Below are 22,017 nucleotides of genomic sequence, written 5' to 3' on the forward strand. Positions count from 1 at the left end.
ACGAATGAATAACTGAGCTTGACCGGAGCAGGTGCCCAGACTTGAGGTAAAAGCCCAGCAGCTGTGATGTACGTCTGGTGGAGTACCTCTGTCACCTGTGGCTTTAGTCCCCGGTGTCATTGTAGAAGAACTAAAGCCAACACTCTAATCTATGGGGTAGCGTCTGCGGATGGAGGCAACTCACGAATAAAGTTAATACAGGTTACTAGAAACTAGCCAATCAAGGAAGGGTTTTCAAAAACAATTTTTAAAAGTTTTCTCATGCTCTTTTCCGGTGTTATTTGTTCTGATATATCCAGCCTTGATGCCAAGGATCAGAAAGCAGGAACTGAGCTCCTCTGCAAAGGCCAATACCAGGCTCTAAAGTGGCTTCAGAATAATGACTGATGAAGGAGACTCTTCTGTAGAAAGACAGTCCCACGAGGTCTGACTCGCTTGATGAGATCATGAAGTGTGTTATGCAGGGGACACCTGAGCTTCTGCTGCCAGCCCTAGAGGACGCTTTGAAGCTTTGAAGTAGTGACCTCAAGGACAGCATTACAAGATTGCCTCATCAGAAGCCATTTTAATACCTGTGGCTGCTGTAGTCATTAGTCCCCCTCGGTTGGTTCTAAAATTGTGGCGCCCCATTGGAACTTAGGTCAAATGTGTCCTCAGAGTATCAGATTTCCAGATTTAAACAGTCAATTCTTTGAGTAAATGATATAGACTTATCAAATTAATACACTTTAGTTAATTCTTTATTTCAGTGAGTTATACAGACTTATTAATACTGATCATGGATACCTATTAAACATTGGATGGTAGATTCATAGTGAATTACTAAACAAATATGTAATCTTTTATCTTGGTATCTGGAGTTAGTGGAGAACAATGGCATTTTTTCCCTAAAAAATGTGTTTTGGTGTTTTTCTTATACCCCCTTGCCAGTTGATCTAAGATCAACTTATAGACTCAGTAAGCTTGTCTTGAGTGGAAACAGCTGGTAACTTTTTTTTCCTTCGTTCAAAACATGAGATTCACCTCCCACCCCACCCCTACTCTGCCATGCATAGAAAGATACCTGGTTAAAACTCATCTGAATTTCAAGACAGCAAGCCTCCCTGCTTATAAAATCTCCTCTCTGTCTTTGACAGTAAATAGAATGGCTGTGAAGATATATTCTGGGCCTTTAATACTAGTGGGCTGCTTGCACATGCTAGGTTTATAAATTAAAAGGGCCCTGGAGCTATTTGCTCTACCATACCTACCGAAGCCTGGCTCTAGAAAAATAGGACAGAACTTTACAATATCTGTGTTTTATTACACCTGTATATTTCCTTTAGAATGGCTAATATTTACCACTTAATTCTTACTATTTCAGATGATAATATGTATCATGTAATAGAGGCATCAGATGCCTTTGAATTTTGAGTTTTGCAGTCTAATTTTAAAGGTCTCTTACAAAATGGAATGTGGTTTTTATGATACAGTGTTAACAAGCTGTAACTGTAGGAAGCCTTTTTCTCAACGCTAATAATTCACCCCCTTTATGTTCTAGGTTCTGTATCTTTATTTGCGAGATATTCTGAACAATTAATGTGACACTTGATTACCTCTCTGTTTCTAATTCATAGTCACTCAGAGTAATTTTGAGACTCAAACAAAAGCCTTCTTTTAGTGCCTTTTATATTCTTTAGAATCAATTTACAGCTTCTTAACGAACTGAGAAGAAAAGCAATCAGCAAATAGTATGCAGTTACTGGAAACTGGTTGTTTTTGCATTTTTAATGAACTCTTAAAAGTACCCATAATCTTATAATTGACATAGCAGGAATTTTAAAGTCAGATTCTCATCTGATACTTTGGCCTAAAATCAGGTCTATATTCTGTCTTTGCATCAGAGCAAACAGACTTGCTAAACTGTTTCTGTTTCTGTTCCTTTATCTCAGATTTAAGGGGCACATATATAAGGACTCATCTGGGGTTCCTCTCCCTCCTGTACTGTTAGGATGCTGCTGAAATATTATTACTCTGCAGATAACTTTTCTTGGTGTTTCTCATCTTTTCTACTTCCATCTTTCTTATGAGTTGTGAAAATTTTATCCTGAGGCAGGGAAAACTCACACATATTTGTGTATAATATATATTATATATATGTATATATTATATGATTTGATGGGGGAGGGCCCAGCCCATTATGGGCAGTGCCATCCCTAGGCTGGTAGTCCTGGCTTCTATAAGAAAGCAGACTGAGCAAGCCAGGAGAAGCAAGCCAGTAAGCAGCACTCCTCCATGGACTCTGCATCATCTCCTGCCTCCGGGTTCCTACCCTGCTTGAGTTCCTGTCCTGACTTACTTATATAATTATATAATTTATACATATAAATTATATATTGTGTTAACAATTATATACTACATATAGTTTATATAATATAAAAATTATCAAAATTCAACTTAAATAACCTAAACCATTTGACCTCATACTGGATCACAATTTGCTCACTGAGGAAAAAAGGGCGATTTTAAAAGAGCAGGCTGGTCTCTGAACAGGCCTTGAAGAAGCGTGTACATTTGATGGCAGCTGAGAAGCATGATCTAAGCTGTGGTACTGTAGAACACTTCCAGTACTGAGGAACTGGAGGAGGCATGATGTTTTAATCCTCTGTAACCTAGCCATGAGTGTCAGAGTGTCCTAGTTAGAGTTTCTGTTGCTGTGATGAAACTCCATGACCAAAAAAGCAACTTGGGGAGGAAAGGAATGATTCAGCTTACACTTCCACAGCACTGTTCATCACTGAAGGAAGCCAGGACAGGAACTCAAGCAGGGAAGGAACCCGGAGGCAGGAGCTGATGCAGAGGCTGTGGAGGGGAGCTGCTTACTGGCTTGCTTCCTCTAGCTTGCTAAGCCTGTTTTCTTATAGAACTCAGAACCACAAAGCCTAGAGATGGCACCACCCATAATGGGCTGAGCCCTCCCCATCAATCACCAATTAAGAAATTGCCCCACAGGCTTGCCTACAACCTGATCCCATGGGGGCATTTTCTCAACTGAGGGTCCTTCCTCTCAGATGACTCCAGCCTGTGTCAAGTTGACACCAAACTATGCAGCAAAGTGAGCATGCTTAATCTGACACTTTAAAAGGGGGCTGGAGACCTGTTTTCTTCATACAGATAAGCAGGTGATGCCTGTTGCCTGTCCCTTGGCCCCAGTGTTTGTTGAAGAAGGAAGGTCCCGGCGTTTATCCTGTGGTGAGGGAGGAGGCATCTGGTTGTGGATGCAACCCGACTTCCAGGACTGTGGCTTGTCTTCAAGATACCCTGCCAAAATTTCCGGGAAACCCAAGGATTGGGGTCAGATTTCAGGGCCTCACCTGAAATTTGGGAGAAGAGGGATTTTCTTACTTTTGATGCAAATGCTGTTTCAGGAAAGCGGGCAAAGCTTGGCTGCATATTTTAGAACACAGATTTTTGCTTTTTAGTCATGTTTCACCGGTAGTACCGCGCTCTCTGTACTTTGAGTCAAATGTATTTAATATGATAGTTGATAGTTGCTTTTCCAGAAGAGAAACTTGCCACTCAACACTGAGAAATCTCCTAAGGAGCTGGAGACAAACACCAGTGCCTCAATGAAAGGATGTCCCGGTTTCTCACCCGTAAGGTGCCTCCGTGAGTTTAGAACGTCATGGCTTATCTCCCGGTTCTTGGGGGTATGTCTTTTATCTGACTGGTTCTAGAAATGCGTTTTGATCTGAAGCCACACAAGAGCCGTACGCTTGGGATCTGGGCTTCATCTCAGTCGCTCATTCACTCCTTAGCAGGCCCGTCCTTTTTGACATTGCAACAGAGCGGCACCTGAAAACACCAGCAAGTTTCAGACAGCACAGGCAGCAATTGTATCTTCAGGACTTTTGTGGTTTGTGTCGGGCCGCCTTCAGCTGTTCCGGGCCACCTGTGTGCGTCCTTGATTTCCTCATCAAATAGGACAGAGTGCATGAGAGGCTTTAACAAATGCGTGCCGGGAACGTGTAGATGGGTGGGTGTGGGTCGACGATGCTTTCTGTTTAACTTTTCCTTCGGCCTCAGCCAGTCAGTGCATAGTCAGGACCATTAGTGATGTTCTGTATGACAAATGTGTTGCTCTGATTGGTTAGTAAATAAAGCACTGATTGGGCAGTAGTCAGGCAAGAGAAAGTATAGGTGGGACAAGGAGGAGAATTATTATGGGAATCGGAAGGTTGAGTCAGAGACACTGCAGCCGCCACCATGACAAGCCGCATGTGAAGATGCCGGTAAGCCACGAGCCATGTGGCAAGGTATAGATTTAAAAAAATGGGTTAATTTAAGATATAAGAACAGTTAACAAGAAGCCTGGTACGGCCATACAGTTTGTAAACAATATAAGTCTCTGTGTTTACTTGGTTGGGTCTGAGCGGCTGTGGGACTGGTGGGTGACAAAGATTTGTCCTGACTGTGGGCCAGGCAGGAAAACTCTAGCTACAGTTAGGGGAGAGGCAGGACTGTAAAATTACAGATGTAATAATAACAACTATAAACAGACATTCTCTTTTGTAGATTTCATATTCACATATCTTGCCTATTGTCCTCGTCTGTTCAGCTTTGGCCTGATTTGTAAAAACTTCTAGTTATTAAGGATAGAAACTATATGTTGGGCACATTTAAACACTTTTTCAGCCCTGTCTTTTAACAGTATCTGTGCTGTTTTGTGTCCTATCAAAGTTTCAAATTTCATTTTCAAGTCATCAGATCTACTGTTTTTCTTGGACTGTAAGACCTATTGGTTATATGGCCTGTGGTTTCAGAGATAGTAGAATGTGAAGAAACAGTGTTAGGGTCATGAAAATAGAATTTATTTTCTGATAGTTCTCATAGTTTCACTTACAGTTTCTCATAAATCCTGCCGTGTGTGTGTGTGTGTGTGTGTGTGTGTGTGTGTGTGTGTGTGCGCGCGCGCGCGCATTTATAAATTGGTCTCATTTTCTGCACTCAAAAGAAAGATGTTTAACCTAGGCCTGGTGGAACACACCAATAAACCCCTCCATTTAGGATATTGAGGCAGGAGGATCAGAAGTTTAAGGTCTTCCACTGATATATAGCCAGTTGGAGGCCAGCTGGGGATAAGATACATGAGCTCCTGTGTCAAAAATTAATAAGGATAAATGAATCAAATTCAAATAATTGTAAACACGACTGGCTGTGGAAATGCTTTGTCCTACGACAGCTGTGGAAGAATGTAGTTGCTTAGCTCTCAGAAGCCTGACTGTGCTGCAGGCATTGCTGCTAGAGGGGCTTGGCCCGTCCACTGGTCTGGGAATCCCATGCTGTCCTGACTACTGCCCCTGTCCACCACCCGCTGTTAGTGTAGTCTGCAACTGGAGTTTTCTCCAGTCCCACTTGGGGCCACAGCCACTCAGACCCAATTAAACACACAGAGACTTATATTACTTATAAACTGTATGGCTGTGGCAGGCTTCTTGTTATCTAGTTCTTCTATCTTAAATTAACCCATTTTTATTAATCTGTAAGTTGCCACGTGGCTTGTGGCTTACTGGTACCTTACATCTTGCTTCTCATGGCGGTGGCTGGCAGCGTCTCCTGACTCAGCCTTCCACTCCCAGCATTCTCTTCTCTCTTTGTCCCACCTATACTTCCTGCCTGGCTACTGGCCAATCAGCACTTTATTTATCAACCAACCAGAGCAACACATTCATAGCATACAGATATCCACAGCAGCAGCCCCTCTTGATATCTCTCTCTGTGGCAGCACAATTTAGCATTGCCCTGATGAGAGGGCTAATATTTTTTTCTGGCACCTCCTGCCTCTCCTTCTAGACCAGGGATGAGGCCAGATCTTGTAAGGTGGTGGGGGCAGCAGCACTTCTGCCCTAGAAAACTCAGCCCCGCTTCCTTTCCAAAAGAATGAAGGAAACAATTGACCCCCAAATGGCCTCCGAGAATATAACACCACCATTACAAGACTGTTTAGTTCACAGTGAAGACACTGGGTTTTATTTTACTGTACGTTAAAAAAAAAAAAAGCCATTATATTAAGAGTTACTTGCTCTGGGAATTGTAGAGCATAGTCATCTCTAGTAAATCAGGAACTGAAGATGTCACAGTGAGCTAAGGCCCAGACGAAGTGGTGGGAACATTACTGTGCCTCTGTGGTCAGCCATGAACTTTAATGGTTCGCGGTCATTTCTTTGCTTTGGCAGGTACAGATGGCTTTAACAACATCAAATCTGAAGCCTTATAATTTTCACTAGCTGTTCTGAAGCTAATAATTAGACTTACTCAAGGCCTCCCAGATAAGAGAGGTCTGTACATACAAATTTTTAAAGACAGAGCAATTAATAGAGGATTATTTAAATTCGTCTTCTGTAACATTTCACTTAAATGTGGAAGCATGGTTTTAGCCTTTGGCAAATCCTGAATTAATAATTTTAAAAGCGAGATCAGCCGAGGGAAAGATTTCATTTTAAATCTTGGTAGAGAAGTGGGACCTTCCTAGTCTACTGAGTGTGTCTCTGTAATTTCTCAGAAATTTAATAGTATGACCCTTTGATTGGATCCAAAAATCTGAAAATTTAAATACACAAACTTCAAAGTAGTTGGCTTGAAATCCAAAGACCCATTTTAGGAGGCTTTGAAAATTTTATTCCGGTTCCAGTCCAGCACATGTATATATATATATATGTGTGTGTGTGTGTGTGTGTGTGTGTGTGTGTGTGTGTGTGTGTGTGTATTATTTATTACATACATATATATTCATATTTAGAGTCTGCTGTTATACCTTTACAAATAATTTTCTTATATTTGGCACTGCTTGAATCTAGTTTGAGTAGGTTTTGAACGTGAATAGGAAGAGAATCTAGTTTGGAAGAATCAAGAATCATGTAACAGTAGGACCTCAAAAGGAAAACCCATGGAGATTGGGACATAGCTGAGCATTGTGGAAGAACGAGAGGGAAGGGTGAGCTGGTTCACAGAGGTCTTCATGCACACGAAGTCTTCTGTTCTCACCTGGGGATGAGCCGTTCTCCACTCTAAGTGACGAAGGGTGGCAGAGCTGAGCCTGAACGGTCAAGACAGAGGTAGAGAAGGGGTCTTTAAATCATAATCGGTGGGTGAACTAAGAACTCTCCAGCTAAAGACTGAATATACTGGTAACTCTGCCTTGTTAGAGTGGCTTGCAGATTTCTGTTTTAAGCTGGGCGCAGTTTGGTCTTTATTTTTCCATATTCACTCTTGTTTCATCCTCGTTGTGCGTACAGATGGGGAACTGGCTGATTGGATAGTATTCCCCTTCTTCCCCTGCCCCTTCCTTCCTTCCTTCCTTCCTTCCTTCCTTCCTTCCTTCCTTCCTTCCTTCCTTCCTTCCTTCCTTCCTTCCTTCCTCCCTTCCTCCCTTCCTCCCTTCCTCCCTTCCTCCCTTCCTCCCTTCCTCCCTTCCTCCCTTCCTCCCTTCCTCCCTTCCTCCCTTCCTCCCTTCCTCCCTTCCTCCCTTCCTTCCTTCCTATCCTACCTACCTACCTACCTACCTACCTACCTTTCTGTTTGTCTGTATGTAGCACTAGTCAGAAAGGGTTGCAGATTCTTTTAATACTTTCAGGATAGCTTTTGAACTGGTGTGAAATGGTTCCTTCCACCTTAAGGTTACTTCTGTTTCTGAAACGGAGTGATTCACTTTGTTTTAACAGGCCCTGTAGCTTTAAGGTGTTTCTTTTCTTGTCTCCTTCCTTCCCAAATCCCCATTTCCCTTATAATATTGAAGAGTATTTTACATTTATTTGTCATTCAGAATCTTTTTATTAAAGTGTCTCCTTCCCTGTGATTCTTGTAGATTCAATAGCAAAGTCAGAACGTGAACATCTACTTTTGTGTGTGAGTTAGAGCGTCTCTTTTCTCCGCTATCTGTTGTTTCCATCTGGTATTTAATACTGAAGCTGTATTCTGTGCAATGCAGGTCCTTTCTCCTCAGACTCAGTTCAGTCTTCCTGGAGAAATAAGTCATTGCCCACATTAGACACTCCTTCAGTGTTGAAAGTTGATAAGGGCTTTTAGTATGCACCGAAGCCAGCAGCCAGCAGGCACTCAGTGATTTAAGAAGCGTTGTGCCTTGGCCATTTGCTGTCAGGCTTAGGGAGCAAATATTAAAGCATCTATATTTTAGAGAGAGATTTAGGGAGTATATTGATAGCATTCAGACACCCAGAGTAAAAGTCCTTGGATGTTATTGAGTCATGTATTGTTTTTTTTTTTTTTGCTCCTGAAATTATGTTCCCTTTTTTTTTTTTTAAATTTAGAAAAATATTTTTTGAGACAGTCTCATGTAGCCCAGGGTAGCCTCCAACTTGACATATAGTTGAGGCTGTCCTTGACCTCTCGTCTGGCCTCAACCCTCCAAGTACTGGGGTTGTAGGCGTGAGATGCCTGCTTTTTCTATTTTTTTTTTCTCCAGGGGTTGGAGAGATGGCGAACTGGTTAAGAATGCTCTTCCAGAGAACCTGAGTTCAGTTTCCAGTACCTACACGGGGCAGCGCCAAGGATCTGACAACTCTGGTCTCCCTTGATACTACACTCATGTGTGCATAATTGAAAATAAAACAAATCCTAACCAGTTGATAATTACTATCATTAATGTTTATTGAGTTCCTGCTGTATCCTTTCTAACAGCAACAGGGGCTACAGCCATGAACAATGACACTCCAGCCAAGCCCCTGATCTCACCAAAGTTACTGTTATCTGACCTTTGTGCCCCCTCATATGACAAGGCACAGAATCAGAATGAATGCTGAGAAGTAGCATCAGAAAAAAAATTGACTGCATTTTAATTTATTCTTAATATAAGGAAAAAACTAAATATGCTACTAGTTTACATATTTAAAAAATTGTATAAAGGTATTTAGTTGTAGGGCTTGCTTTGGGATTAATTGTCTATCAGCATTTACATTGAAAATTTTATGAAGGATTTACATGATTTCTTTATCCTAAGGTGTTGACGTTACTTGCAATGATTTTTTTTTTTTAAAGAGAAAATCAGAGTGGCGTTTCCTTCCACCTAGCTACCTTTCATGTGAGTCTTTACTTCCCACCAATCCTTAGTCCTTCCCTTCCGGCTACCAAAGAAAGCAGGACAGGAGAGCCTGTTGCCAGCGTCAGAGTGCTGTACGGTCTGGTGGGGTGTGTGTCCCCATGTTGGAATGACCCGTTCTGTGCAGTGAGCTGTTTACTGCTGCAGTCGGCCACATCAATGATTCAATACTTCAGATGCTGTGTGACAACTGGCGATTGAGTCATCACTTGGGAGATTTTCTTCCTAATCCAAAACAGCTGGAGGCAGATCCTGGCTGCCACCCATCCTTCACCTGTTCTCTGAACCCCATTCTCTGTGAAGACAGCAAGCACACTGTGTTCGGGGGGAGTCCATAGGCTTAGAATTGGACCTTGTTCCAGTAGAATTCTCGTCTTAGTGAGGTTAATAAATGTCGCTGTCAAGACATGAACTTGCATCACAGATTAAGGATATATTGAGGACTTATAGTCCAGGTTAAAGCCTGCTCACTATTCAGGTTCTGTTATTGCCTTGGGTTGCCAGGAAATGGCGTCTTTCATAGAAAAATGATGAATTATTGGCTAGTTGTATGTATTAGACATTTACTGGGCTGCTGTCCCCCTCCCTCCCCCATCTCTGTTTTTCTTTGAAGTGAAACCTTTGCTCTGTGAGCTTTTGTGGAAGGCAGGCCTCGTTTTCTGAAGGGGTCAGACAGTGTCCCCGGAATCTAGAACTCAGATACATGACTTGAGACCCCAGAGTGTGAGGAAATGGCTCAAAGACTGAGTGACCTCAGTCTTTATTGTTAGTGACATCCAGAGTCCAGGGACACCGCTGTTTAGTCACAGCAGTGATGACAAAGGCGTGTTGACTTCTGTTCCCAGCTTCCTCCCAGCCTCTCACAATCCTGGTTCATTTCCAGGGCAGTCTTCCACCTTTTCTTTCAAGTTTTAGACTCCTCAATACTTAAAAAAAAAAAACCAAATCCCTGTTAGCCTGCCAGAATTGGTTCCTACGGCATTTAATCACAAACCTCAGCAGTATACTGTGTGAAGAGTTCGGTAACTGTGGCAGATGATATTTTCCAACAGCGGTCCCACCCGTACATCCTGTTTATCCTGTAAGGTCTTGCAGTGAGGCTGCACACGCCTCCATTGGAAAGTGGGAGCTGGTGTTCCCGTTCCTCAAACCCAGGTACATCAATAGAATGTAGTGGGTGGAAACCGTGTAAGTTCTCAGGCTACACCGTAAAGGCAATGCCACCTCCTCTGGGGCCTCATTCCCTCTATGGATTTTAAAAACAAGTGCCCCCTAAAGAGCCATACGGTACGGATCTTTTGCCCACCTGGGGCTCGGCTGTGTTGAGGTGGTGATGGGAAGAAGCCACATCACTAGCAGTGTGCACTTTCAGGGCCATGAGGACCCCAGCTTCTTCCTTGTTCCCCCGCTCCCCGAGTCTATGAGGTAAATAGCTCCCTCTGTCATCATGCCCTTCATGATAAGCTCTGGCACAGCTCCAAAGCATCAGTTTTGCTGATCATGGGCTGAAAGCTCCACGAACAAAAACAAAACTTTCCTTTGGAAAAAAAAATTACATTCATTTATTTCATAGTGGGAGGGGCGCTCTTACCACAGAGCGTACAACTCATCGGAGCTAGTTCTCTTCTTCTAGGTAGGTCTCCAGGATTGGATTCAGGTCTCCAGGCATGGTGGCATGTCCTCTTACCCACTGAGCCATCTCACTGGGCTCTGGCCATAATTTTTAATGTGTCTTGGGTACTTTTGACAACAATGGAGAAACTAATGACGGAATCCTGGGTCCAGATACTCTGAGTCTGCGTGTAGGGAAAGATCATACGGAAGATGACAGAGGACAATGCCAGAGGAGCCCCAGCTGTTCCAGCCCCCAGCTGCTTTCCTGGCTTCGGTGACAGGACACATTTGTGAATGAGCAGGCTATCACATGATTTCCCAGCTGCAGCTCAAGAGCAGGCCCAGCTGACATTGAGTGGAACAGACGTAAACTATCTTGAGTCCTTGTCCAGACTACAGAATCATGAACACAATAAACACTGTCATTATTTTAAGCCATTTGGGGTTTATTTATTTATTTTTGACAATGTACAGTTTTACTAATGAATTAGGCAAAATAGTGGTAACTGTTCAAACATTAACTTTTTAAAACAGCAATGGTTTAAAATTGTGCATTTTGGCCTCTGTGGCATTGCAAATAAATACATGAGATATTTTCTATTTTTATGCAGAGGTATTAATCAGTAATACTGTTTACAAATTACTGTGGACAAGTTAAACTCTGCAATAATTCATACACATTTAGATAGCCAAAAATATATGAGTAGTAATGAATAAACAGCCTGTGTTTGATACACTCTAGATGTCATGTTGTAATACTTAATGTTCTTAAAACTTAATTCTTCCTTTCCATTCAAGGATACATGTCTACGCTCAAATGCGAGCTGAGGAATCTGTTCTCTGACCGTAAGAACGCACTCACACGAAGGACAGTGTTTGTCCTGCTTTAGTGAAGCAGCACGTTTGTTCACAATCCTCCTTCTCTCCAGGCATCATTCATTCTCCATATTACTAATGAACATGCTTGCCAGCCCAGCCTCAAAGTTTAGTGTTCAAGAGAACTTTATAGACTTAAAAAAGAGTTCCTGTCTGCCTGGTTTTGTGTGTCAATTTGACACAAGCTAGAGTCATCAGAGGAAGGAGCCTCATTTGAGGAAATGCCTTCTTGAGATTCAGCTGTAAGGCATTTTCTCATTTAGTGATCAATGGGGGAGGACCCAACGCATGGTGGGCGGTGCCATCCCTGGGCTGCCGGTCCTAGGTTCTATAAGAAGGTGGGTTGAGCAAGCCATGGGAAGCAAGCCAGTAAGCAGCTTCCCTGTGTGACTTCTGCATCAGCTCCTGCATCCGCTCCTGCATCCGCTCCTGCATCCAGCTTTCTGCCTTGTTTGAGTTTCTGTCCTGACTTCTTCAGTGATGAACAGCCATGTGAAAGTATAAGCCAAATAAACCCTTTCCTCCCCAACTTGCCTTTTGGTCGTGGTGTTTCCACGCAGCAATAGAAACCCTAACTAAAACTCTGTCTGCCTGTCTGTCTGTCTCTACTAGCTATCTATATATCTGTCTGCCTATCTATCTATCTATCTATCTATCTATCTATCTATCTATCTATCTATCTATCATCTATGTATATATATTTATGTTCATAAAATATAAAATTTATGTATATAAAATTTAGCAACACTAATGCTAAAAATGACATCAAATTTCCTTTCTTGGGTGTCCCCTCTGCCTCACCTCTTTAATTAAATTCCTTAGCATTCATAAAACATATTTCTATGAGTGTTCCATTATGTACTGATTTCTTTTCCTTAAGTAAAATGAAGTTTGAATAGTTGTGGGAGTCTGTCGGAGTCCAGCTCTGACCTGTCGAAGGATTCTTGGGGGGAGGAGAGAGGAATGAGGAAGTATTAGAAATGTAGAGAGAGATGAAGAGAAAGACAGAAACACAGGATAGCTTCAGGAGGGCCCTGGGTCAATACCCAGTTGCCTCGAACTTTATTCCAAAGGGCTTTTTGTACAGTGCCAAGGAGTGAGGCAACTCCACCTTTCAAGATCAAACCACAATGTACAGCCAAGTGTGGACCCTTCAGAACACCTGGTTATCAGGCCCATGGCCAAATAGCAAGCTCAGATTCTCTATCCTTGAGTAAGGTCTCACTAGGAACCTCTGTGGGCCTCCACAAATAGTCTGGTGTAGTGACATCAGCAACAGCCAGTACTTATCCATCAGTGAGTCCCAGTTCTTTTAAGGACTTGCAAAGATTTGGCCTTGTTTGATCTTTAATAGATGTTACTGGCTGTAAGTCAAGTGTCCTGTGTTTCTCCTCTAATGTGGCTGTGATTGCTGGAGACTTCATTTGCAGAGAAGCCCTGTTGGTTAGATAATCTAAAACCTCTTGTAGTTTAGTTGCCAGGGAATACGGAATGTAACCATGAAGCCGCTTACAAGCAGGGCATTTTTCTTTTTCTCTGCTTCAAATATGTATGTGTCCATTTACATCATTGGGTACAAACTACCTATTAAGGGAGATGCAGATACTTGTGGCTATCTTAAAACCCTCAGTTGCAATGACTGCATTTGTAGAAGCTATCTATGTACTACAGGAATGATTCGCTTACTGCCCCTTGAATGAGTCCGTAGGAAACACCTCTAATATTGTATTGTGACACTTTCTTTCAGCCTTTTGGAAAACCCACTGAATATGTTAAGGGTCATCTCCATCTAATGGACCCCCATCTCCAAAAGGCTGCTCTTGAGTCCACTAGTACTCTAGTAGCCTGGGCATGGATGCAATGGTATACATGTGTTGGATAAAGTTCAAGTGTGCATTCAATACAAGCAGTTGTTCCAGGCAAAATCACCTGGGCATTTCCTTTAAAGCCTTCTGTCCCCATCTATCAAAGGGACAATGGAGCCGGGATCCAACATACCGTCTTCATAATTTAGAAGTGATATTTGCATTCCATTGATGCATCTTCTGGCTATGGCAAAGTCTAGGCCACGTACAGTAATATGAAATTGTCGGTAGAAAGTGTTGTTAAAATCTTGAATCTTTGTTGAAATGTGGGATGATGTTGCACTTAGGAACTCTGCCATTTAGGAACCCCACAGCAACCCTTCAGCCTGGGTCTTTATCTACAACCAGACGATGCCAGGTTTCACAGGAGTTCACATTCTGAGTCACCAGCTCCAATGGCGAGAACTGTACATGGATCTAACAAAAACTGAAGTGATTCAGTGCTTGGTTCGAAATCAGGGTGTGTGAAGGATCCAGATCACTCAAGGAACTTCTTTTCATGGTCCCAGCAGCCCTTCCAGCCCCCCGTGTCCCCACACCCACCATCAACAGCCATTTTCTCAGCCAGCAGCTCCCTGTTGTCCTTTTCGTCTCCGGCTCCTCGACATCCGCTATATTATCACTTTGGATTTATGATGTAGTATTCTGTATCCAGAATGATGACTGTTATAAATATTCAAACTAGAATACCTAAATTATACTCTTTATTAGAGTCAGGCCTTCTATTTAGAGACAGAATTATTGATATGGGATGGACTTAATTGATTTAGTTCTCCCATTTCCATTTTATGATTTCACGCCCCTTCTGCCAATATTATAAAATTATTTGTTGGGAGTAATGTTACAGAGTTTTACTATTTGTATTAGTTGGGGTTCTCAAGAGGAACAGGATTGACAGAATGAAATCTATTTGTGGGCCAACTAATCCAACTCCACGCCAGGCACTAGGCTGAGTGTTTAATACGAAGGGCTGCATGCACTAGCCTAGTGCCTGGCATGGAGTTAAAGGCTCCTCTGCTCCCTACAAAGTGAGACTTGTCTGGGTCATGTAGTTAGTGACTGGGATTCAAGTCCAGGACTAAGCGTCAGTCCAGGGTCTGTGTGTTTGTAAAGGCCACGCTGTGTATGCATAATGGCTGAGTGAGGTTTCTGCATTTCTTTTCCTACTTCCTTCTTTCTTGACGCTCTTTATTTTAAAAAAGGGTTCTTCACATTAACTATCCCTTTCTACATAGTTCCCTTTCTCTCTGAATCAGGAAGAATACACTTTCTACCCCTCCCATTTGGCATGAGACCTAGTCCTGAAGCATTATTAAGGTGTATTGTTCACCTTGTTAGGGAAAGTGTGAAAATGTAAGTTTTATGGGGCCGTGTTTGATTGGTGATATTTACTTTTATTCAAATGTGTTTATTGTATATATATGTGGTGTGTATATGTATGTATGCAGGTTCACATGTATGTTGGTGTATTCATGTGCTTGTAGATGAGATTTGCATCAGGAATCTTCCTGTTATTCCACCTTACTCACTGAGGCAGTCTCTCCCTCGAATCAAAACTTTTTGGATACAGCTGTCTTGGCTAGCCAGCCTGCTCTGTCTCACACGTCTAAGTGCTGGGATTACAGGCAGCCTGCTACACCTGTCAACCATATTACCTGGGTTCTGTGGGTCCAAAGTCTGGTTCTCAACACTGGCTTGAGCATGCCCTCGCTTTGAAGTTTTTGGAAGTACATACATTGTACCCAAATGACATAAAATAATTTTGATGCCAATTATTGAGCATCTCAAGTTAATGTTCTCACCTTTAGTGCTTCATATTCAGATGACTTGTAAAATAAGTCAAGAGTTTGAGGACTTCTGAGGGAAGGATGTGGAGTCATTCTGGTTTTGAGTATGTTGATGTGTGCATTTTCCCTGTCACACTCGGAATGAGGGCAAACTGCTGGCCGCGGGTTGATTGAGAACAGGAGGGTTATATTGGTACTTAGTGAGAGCCTGATTACTTCAGTGTTCTGTGTGTGCATCATGCCTTTTGTTCATGAGCTTAGGTGATTTACTGCGGAACATTGGCAAATAAAATGTGAGGAGAATTCCATCTCTCTGCGCCTCTCATCAGCGCCCGAAGCTGTTCTCCGAAAGTGCTCTGCACATGACTGCAGACGCTGTATTATTCCTCTGTGCGGGTACCACTGAATTTTTTATTTAGATGCATTGATTTCCTAGCAAACAGCAGGGCCTCTGAAAACTTGGCAATCCCGCATCGAGTTACCAGAAGTCCACTTACTGCAGGGGCTGTCTGTGGGCACAGCGATGGTGGTTGGAGGGCCGTGGTGGGAGGGTGCGGTCCCATTTTCCCTAATGACACTGAAGGGAATGAGACACGACTTCACACTGCTTTGGAGTGCAGCGGCCTCGGCCTGGCTGTGAGAAAAAGCCACTGCTATTTTTGTGTGGTTCTGGAATGACTTCTGCACTTGGACAACTAATCATAGGCCGAGAACCACAGAGGAAAGGGATGGTTTCGTCGAACTGGCCACAGAGAAAGGCACCACTGCCGCTTTCTGGAACTTCGAGCTCTGCAGGAACCTGCTTCTTCGTTGTTAGTCTGAAAGTTTTTCTGGAAGTTTGGGGCAGGGGACCTAGATTTAGGGAATCTCCCAAGAGTTATCACTATCCTGTGGGTCAGTGGTATAAACATGTTCTCACACAGGTCTGTAACATTATTTACAATTAAAAGCCATTTGGGTAGCTTAATTTCCAACAGAGAACCTTCTCCATTCTCAATAGGTCAGAAAGAATTCTAACATTTGCCATCTTCAGAGTTTTTTTCTCACTTCCGGGCTCACTGCAAGCCGGAGGTGACATTTATCTCAGCTGAGGAGTCTTTTGCGTCAGTGTGCATTTCCCGTCCAGCAGCTTCCTGTCTCTGGCCATGTCATCCTGAACATACCTCATCTCATCCAGCCTAGCAGTTTCCTGTTGCTTTCCAGTTATGTCTGCTTCATGAAAAGGACCTCTGCTTTTGGGTGTTGACTTCTGTAGGCCACCACTGGTCCTAGTGGACTGCACACAGGTAATTCCATTCATACATGTGTTGACACACACAAACCAAAGACTTACCTTCAGCAAGAATTTGGGCTGAGTGAGAGAGGGTTGTTGAAAAGTTCAGGATTGAGACTTCTATTTGTCTGCTTGGACTGCTGTAACAAAACACCATGCACTGGTGGTGGTATTTATTTTCCAAAGTTGTAGAAGCTAGGAAGTGTAGGGTCAAGTACTACTGGATGACCAATTCCTAGTGTGGTTCTTCCTGGTGTGCCAGTGGCCATCTTCTGTCTGTGTATCTGTTGAAGAGAGGGAGAGAAGAGAGAGAGAGAGAGAGAGAGAGAGAGAGAGAGAGAGAGAGAGAGAGAGAGAGAGAGAGCTTTCTGGTGTTTATTTATTTATTTATTTATTTCGAGACAGGGTTTCTCTGTGTAGCTTTGCGCCTTTCCTGGGACTCACTTGGTAGCCCAGGCTGGCCTTGAACTCACAGAGATTTGGCTGGCTCTGCCTCCCGAGTGCTGGGATTAAAGGCGTGCACCACCACCGCCCGGCTTTCTGGTGTTTTTTAAATAATGACAGAAATAGCATCAGGAGGTCCCCACCCTTCGGACCCGTAGTCCCAAAGGCCGGGGTATAAGGCCTATGTACCATCTCACTGGGGCTTAAAGTTTCCCATATGCTTTTGTGGGAGAGCCTGCCCTTCTCAGATTGACTTTCACATGTGCAGATTTGTATGTTAGAGAAGTAAACAACAAACACAGAAACCTAGGGGGAGCCTCATTCATACGTGTGCAGTGATTCTCTTTTTTGCCCTTCCTCCCCTCCCCCTCCCCCTCTCTTCCCCCTCCCCCTCTCTTCCCCCTCCCCTTCTCTTCCCCCTTCCCCTCTCCTCCCCCCTCTCTTCCCCCTCCCCTTCCCTCCCCTCCCTCTCCCCTCCCCTCCTGTCCTCCCCTCCTGTCCTCCCCTCCCTCTCTCCTTCCTTCCTTCCTTCCTTCCTTCCTTCCTTCCTTCCTTCCTTCCTTCCTTCCTTCCTTCCTTCCTTCCTTCCTTCCTTTTTTCCCCGTTTCTTTCTTTAAGCACCAGGTTCAGGAGACAGAGGCCCGGGTGATCTTCAGTCATAAGGGGAACAACTTTACACATTTAGTTTAATAGGGTTTGTACTCTGTGCCAACAGAACACATTTAGTTTATTTGTGCTGCACTGAGGAATACCCCTGTGGTCAAGGCCTCCCCAGGAACCATCACCCAGCCTCAAACAGGAAACTCAGAACTGGAATCATTAGCCAAGGAACTGGTTATACATTGCTCAAGGACAGTGAGGTCATTCTGTGTGAGGGGAAATATTTGCTTTTATTCCTTGAATGGAACAAACAGAAGGAAAAAAAATTAACATTTTCCTATTAAAAGAATTGGTAAAGTTATACCACATTATATATAGCCACAGGGTAGCTAAGGAAGCATCTCATGTGACCCCCCCCCATTGTCTGCTTCTGAGAGGGGAGTGTTGCCCTCTCCTCACCTCCCCATTTAAGATCTCCAAGCCTTCTGAGGAAATAATTTTTACACATTTTGTTTTCTATTAGATGATTTGTGTTCCAAAGCCAAACAGTTCCATCCCTGAAGAGAGGAGCTTCAGAGGGACCCCCAGAGACTACAGATTAGAGGACCAGAGTCTGAATCTTAGATCACAGTTATGGAGAATGGAAGCCTCAGGTGGATGGGAGGGTCATGCTTCAGCAAGAGCTCTGCCCAAGGCTTCCTCTCAAGTTCCCGTTAATGTGAATGTATGGTCAATATATATATATATATATATATATATATATATATATATATATATATATATATATATAGAGAGAGAGAGAGAGAGAGAGAGAGAGAGAGAGCTTGTTAGCTCTATGAAGGCAAGGGACTCCTGGATACAGGACAAGACAAGGGAAGAGAACGTTTTTGTCCCCAAGGATCTTATAATTAGTCAGAAAAGTATTGTGATGGCTGCTCTTGGTTGTCATCGTCCCGTCCCCGTCCCCCCCCCCCCCCCCCCCCCCCCGCCCTGTCTGCGTCTGAGAAGGAGTTTTGCCCCTCCTCACCTCCCCATTTAAGATCTCCAAGCCTTTGGGAAAAATAACTTTTACACATTTTGTTTTCTTTTGGGTTGCTTGTGTTCCAAAGCTGAACAGTCCCATCTCTGAAGAGAGGAGCTCTTCTTGAGGGATCCCCAGAGACTACAGATTAGAGGACCAGTTCTTTTCCTCTAGAGAACCCGGACTAATACATGTATACGCATGCAAATGCTTAGCAACAATTTAACTTGAATGTTGTATGGTTTGAAGTCAGAATGAGTGGACAGATAGTATATCTCTCTAGGACACTGGTTTTTCAGACCAGAATCCCATGGAATTTCTGTGAAGACTTAGGTTCCCAAGTCTTCATCCACAGTTTTGGATTCTGAAGGTCAAAGGTTATTCGGCTCTCTAATAAATTCTCAAATGATGCTGATGATAGTGTTCTGGTGACCCCAGTTTGGGAAGTAGAGCTCTGAGGCTTGAGAGGAGGAGAGAGGACAACAGGAAGAGAAGATGCCGTGCACGGAGGTGGGGCTTCTGGCAGCATCCGTGTAGGGCTCCCGTTTTCAGGGGACAGCCCTGAACTATTTCCTTGAGGTGAAAGGCAGGGAGCATGCTTCTTTCTACAGTTAGGCGGTTCCCTGTGTGGAGGGTAGGTTTGTGTCGTCTTGCAGCATCAGGAGAGGATCGATGGTCTTGGTTTTGCTCTGACTAACTCTTTGCTTGTTGCCATTCTTCTTCCCTGTGTTCCATGATCTGTATTAGTTGTCTGTGTCCGGAAGCAAATAGTAAATGTGCATTTTCAGATTTATGGCTGAATACAGGATAGCCAGAAAAATGGGAATGAGAGCTATTCAGAAATTACTAAAGGTGAAGGGTTCCGTGAGCTTCCGTGGGAAGGGGCTGTTATGTGCTTTGGAGAAGAACATGTGCTGATTTGTGTGCATGTTTCTGATGTTTCTGGAAAGTAAATGCAGCACCACTTTTATTTATTTTTGATCCTCTGGATGGAGCTTTATCATAAAGTTGTACCGCAGCGGAGTGAGAGGTTTCATTGCTGTTACATTAGCAATAGTCCAAACTGTTCTACTCCCAAATATGTCTTCCCACTGCTCTGTATTGCTGGGGAAATAGTGTCTTGTGGGTTTTTCCCCCCAAAGCACAGAATCTGTACTTAGATTCATGTTATTTAAAGTTCCTATCAAACACCCTTTGAGCAATATAAAAACTTCTCCTAAAGCGCCCCCGTTTTTAGCTGAAACCAACTCCCAGTGTGCCAGCATCAACTGCTGAATGTTTTCTGTTCCTTGTTCTAGTCCTACCTCCCCCGGCCCCACTGCCTCAGATCTTGTCTGCCATCCTTTTCTCTGTTTTCTTAGTTATTCATATCCAACCTCCCCTCCAGTCCATCGACAGGAGGGCTGTGGATATCGTAAAACGCAGTGTTATTTTATAGTAGGACAGTAAGTCTTTGTCTTACTTCATGGTAATTTTTGAAACACTTGATTGCAGCTAATTCTTAATAAAGAGAGCAACCAACTTATTATTTCTCCCACTTATCCGAAGCATTTAAAAATAGGCTTCTGTAAGGTAATGTTTTCTGTCTTAAAATACCAATGCATATTCATAATTAGGTATTGAAGATTACTGTGCTGTTATGCTGCAAATTATGGGAATGAGACAACAAATGTTTTATTTTTAATGTGAAGATACACCTTAAATGATATCTGTTACTTTTGACATGTTTTTCTTCTAATACGAGGCCCTGGTTCCAGAGATGGCACTGTTTTTTCTTTATCATTTTTTTTCTTCTTTCTCCCTCTCTCCTCACTCCCCTGATCTCTCTCTTCCTCCTTGTCCTGGCTGGTTTTATGTCAGCTTGACACAGCTAGAGTCCTATGAGAGGAAGGAACCTTAACTGAGAAAATGTCTCCACAAGCTTGGGCTGTAGGCAAGCCTGTAGGGCATTTTTTAAATTAGTAATTGATGGTGGCAAGCCCAGCCCATTGTGGGTGGGGCCACCTCTGGGCTGGTGGTCCTGGGTTCTATAAAAAATGCATGCTGAGCAAGGCATGAGAAGCAAGCCAGTAAGCAGCACCCCTCCATGGCTTCTGCATCAGCTCCTGCTTCCAGATTCCTACCCCCTTTGAGCCCCTGCCCTGACTTCCTTCAGTAATGGCCTATGATGTAAAAGTGTGAGCCATATAAACCCTTCCTCAGCTTGCTTTTGGACGTGGTCTTTCATCACAGCAACAGTAACCCTGGGACCCACCTGCCCTCCTTCTGCCCCTCCTTCCCCACCTCCCTCCACCTCCTTTTCTCTCCCCTCCCTCCCTCCCTTTGTTCCTTCATTTCATTAAGATAGGGAAACGATTGAATTATGCTGCCAATTTCTCGACACTGAAGTTCTGGACTCCCCCACCCCACTTCCCTCTCTTGCTCCTGGTCTTGTGTTCCCGGCAGCCCCAGATGTGCCGTGTAGCTAAAAATGACCTTGAATTTATGATTCTCCTGCCTCCACTTCCCAAGTGCTAGAATCACAGGTGTTCATCACCACCCTCTGTTCATGTAGATCTGAGGGTGGAGTCCAAGGCTTTGTGCAGCTAGACAAGTACTCTACAGCTGAGGTCCAGCCCCAGCCCCATGGCATTTCCCCCCCTTAATTCAGAAGGTTAGGCGAGAGGACAGTATGAGGAAGTGTGCTTGCTGAGCCTGATCTGTGCATGGCGCTGTTTGGGGCAGTATTTTCGCAACTAACTTTTAAGATGCCCTTCCCTTCTTAAGCTGGAGGGACTGACTCTCCAGTGTGACTCACTCATGTCTTGTTCTCATTCTCACAGTCATTGTGCAGTGCCCGCATCACAGACACGCCCCCCTCACCAACAAGACCACCACAGAGCTGATAGCCAGTTCAAACACACAGGGGTTTATTGATTACAAGCTTGAGCTTGGACCGTTGTCCAGCACTCAGATGCATCGGGTGGAAGAGAATGGCCTTGAGCTCTTGGAGTTTGGGGTTTTTAAAGGGAAAAACCACAAGCAGGGAGGTACAAGCCTTGGTATCACAGGATTGGTGAGGGTATGTAACCTTTGAATTCACTGGTTGGGGTCTGGAGGAATTTTCAACAATGGTTATCAGAAAGCCACAAGGGCATTTGGAGCCCGAAGATGTTGTTTACCAAAGTTCCTCATTGGCCAGCCCACCGTGGTGGGGTCGCCTTGACCAGGGACCTGGCAGTTTGTGATTTTTTTTCTTGGAACTGTAGTTTTTACTGGAACCAGGTTCAGTCCCTGGTCAAATCCTGTTTAAAATGGAGTTCTTTTGTAAACTGGGGTCTGTCTTGCTCTCTCATTTGCAGAAATTGCATATCTTTCAAGTATTCTCTATTGCTTTTTTTAAGTCTTATTTTCAGTATTTGTGATAGAATTTTAAACCGTGGTACGCACTTAATGACTATACT

The 22,017-nt window shown here is 43.5% G+C and overlaps 1 protein-coding gene and 1 pseudogene across 1 annotated transcript in view; one reads left to right on the plus strand and one right to left on the minus strand.

Moving 5' to 3' along the window:
• Ppm1l (protein phosphatase, Mg2+/Mn2+ dependent 1L) overlaps positions 1–22,017 on the plus strand; it is a 284,889-nt gene that overhangs the window by 111,158 nt on the left and 151,714 nt on the right. The window lies entirely within an intron of this gene.
• LOC102905644 (NEDD8-activating enzyme E1 catalytic subunit-like) overlaps positions 12,754–22,017 on the minus strand; it is a 33,575-nt pseudogene continuing 24,311 nt past the window's right edge.

The sequence above is a fragment of the Peromyscus maniculatus genome, chromosome 6 (genome assembly GCF_049852395.1).
Source record: "Peromyscus maniculatus bairdii isolate BWxNUB_F1_BW_parent chromosome 6, HU_Pman_BW_mat_3.1, whole genome shotgun sequence".
Classification (NCBI taxonomy): Eukaryota; Metazoa; Chordata; class Mammalia; order Rodentia; family Cricetidae; genus Peromyscus; species Peromyscus maniculatus.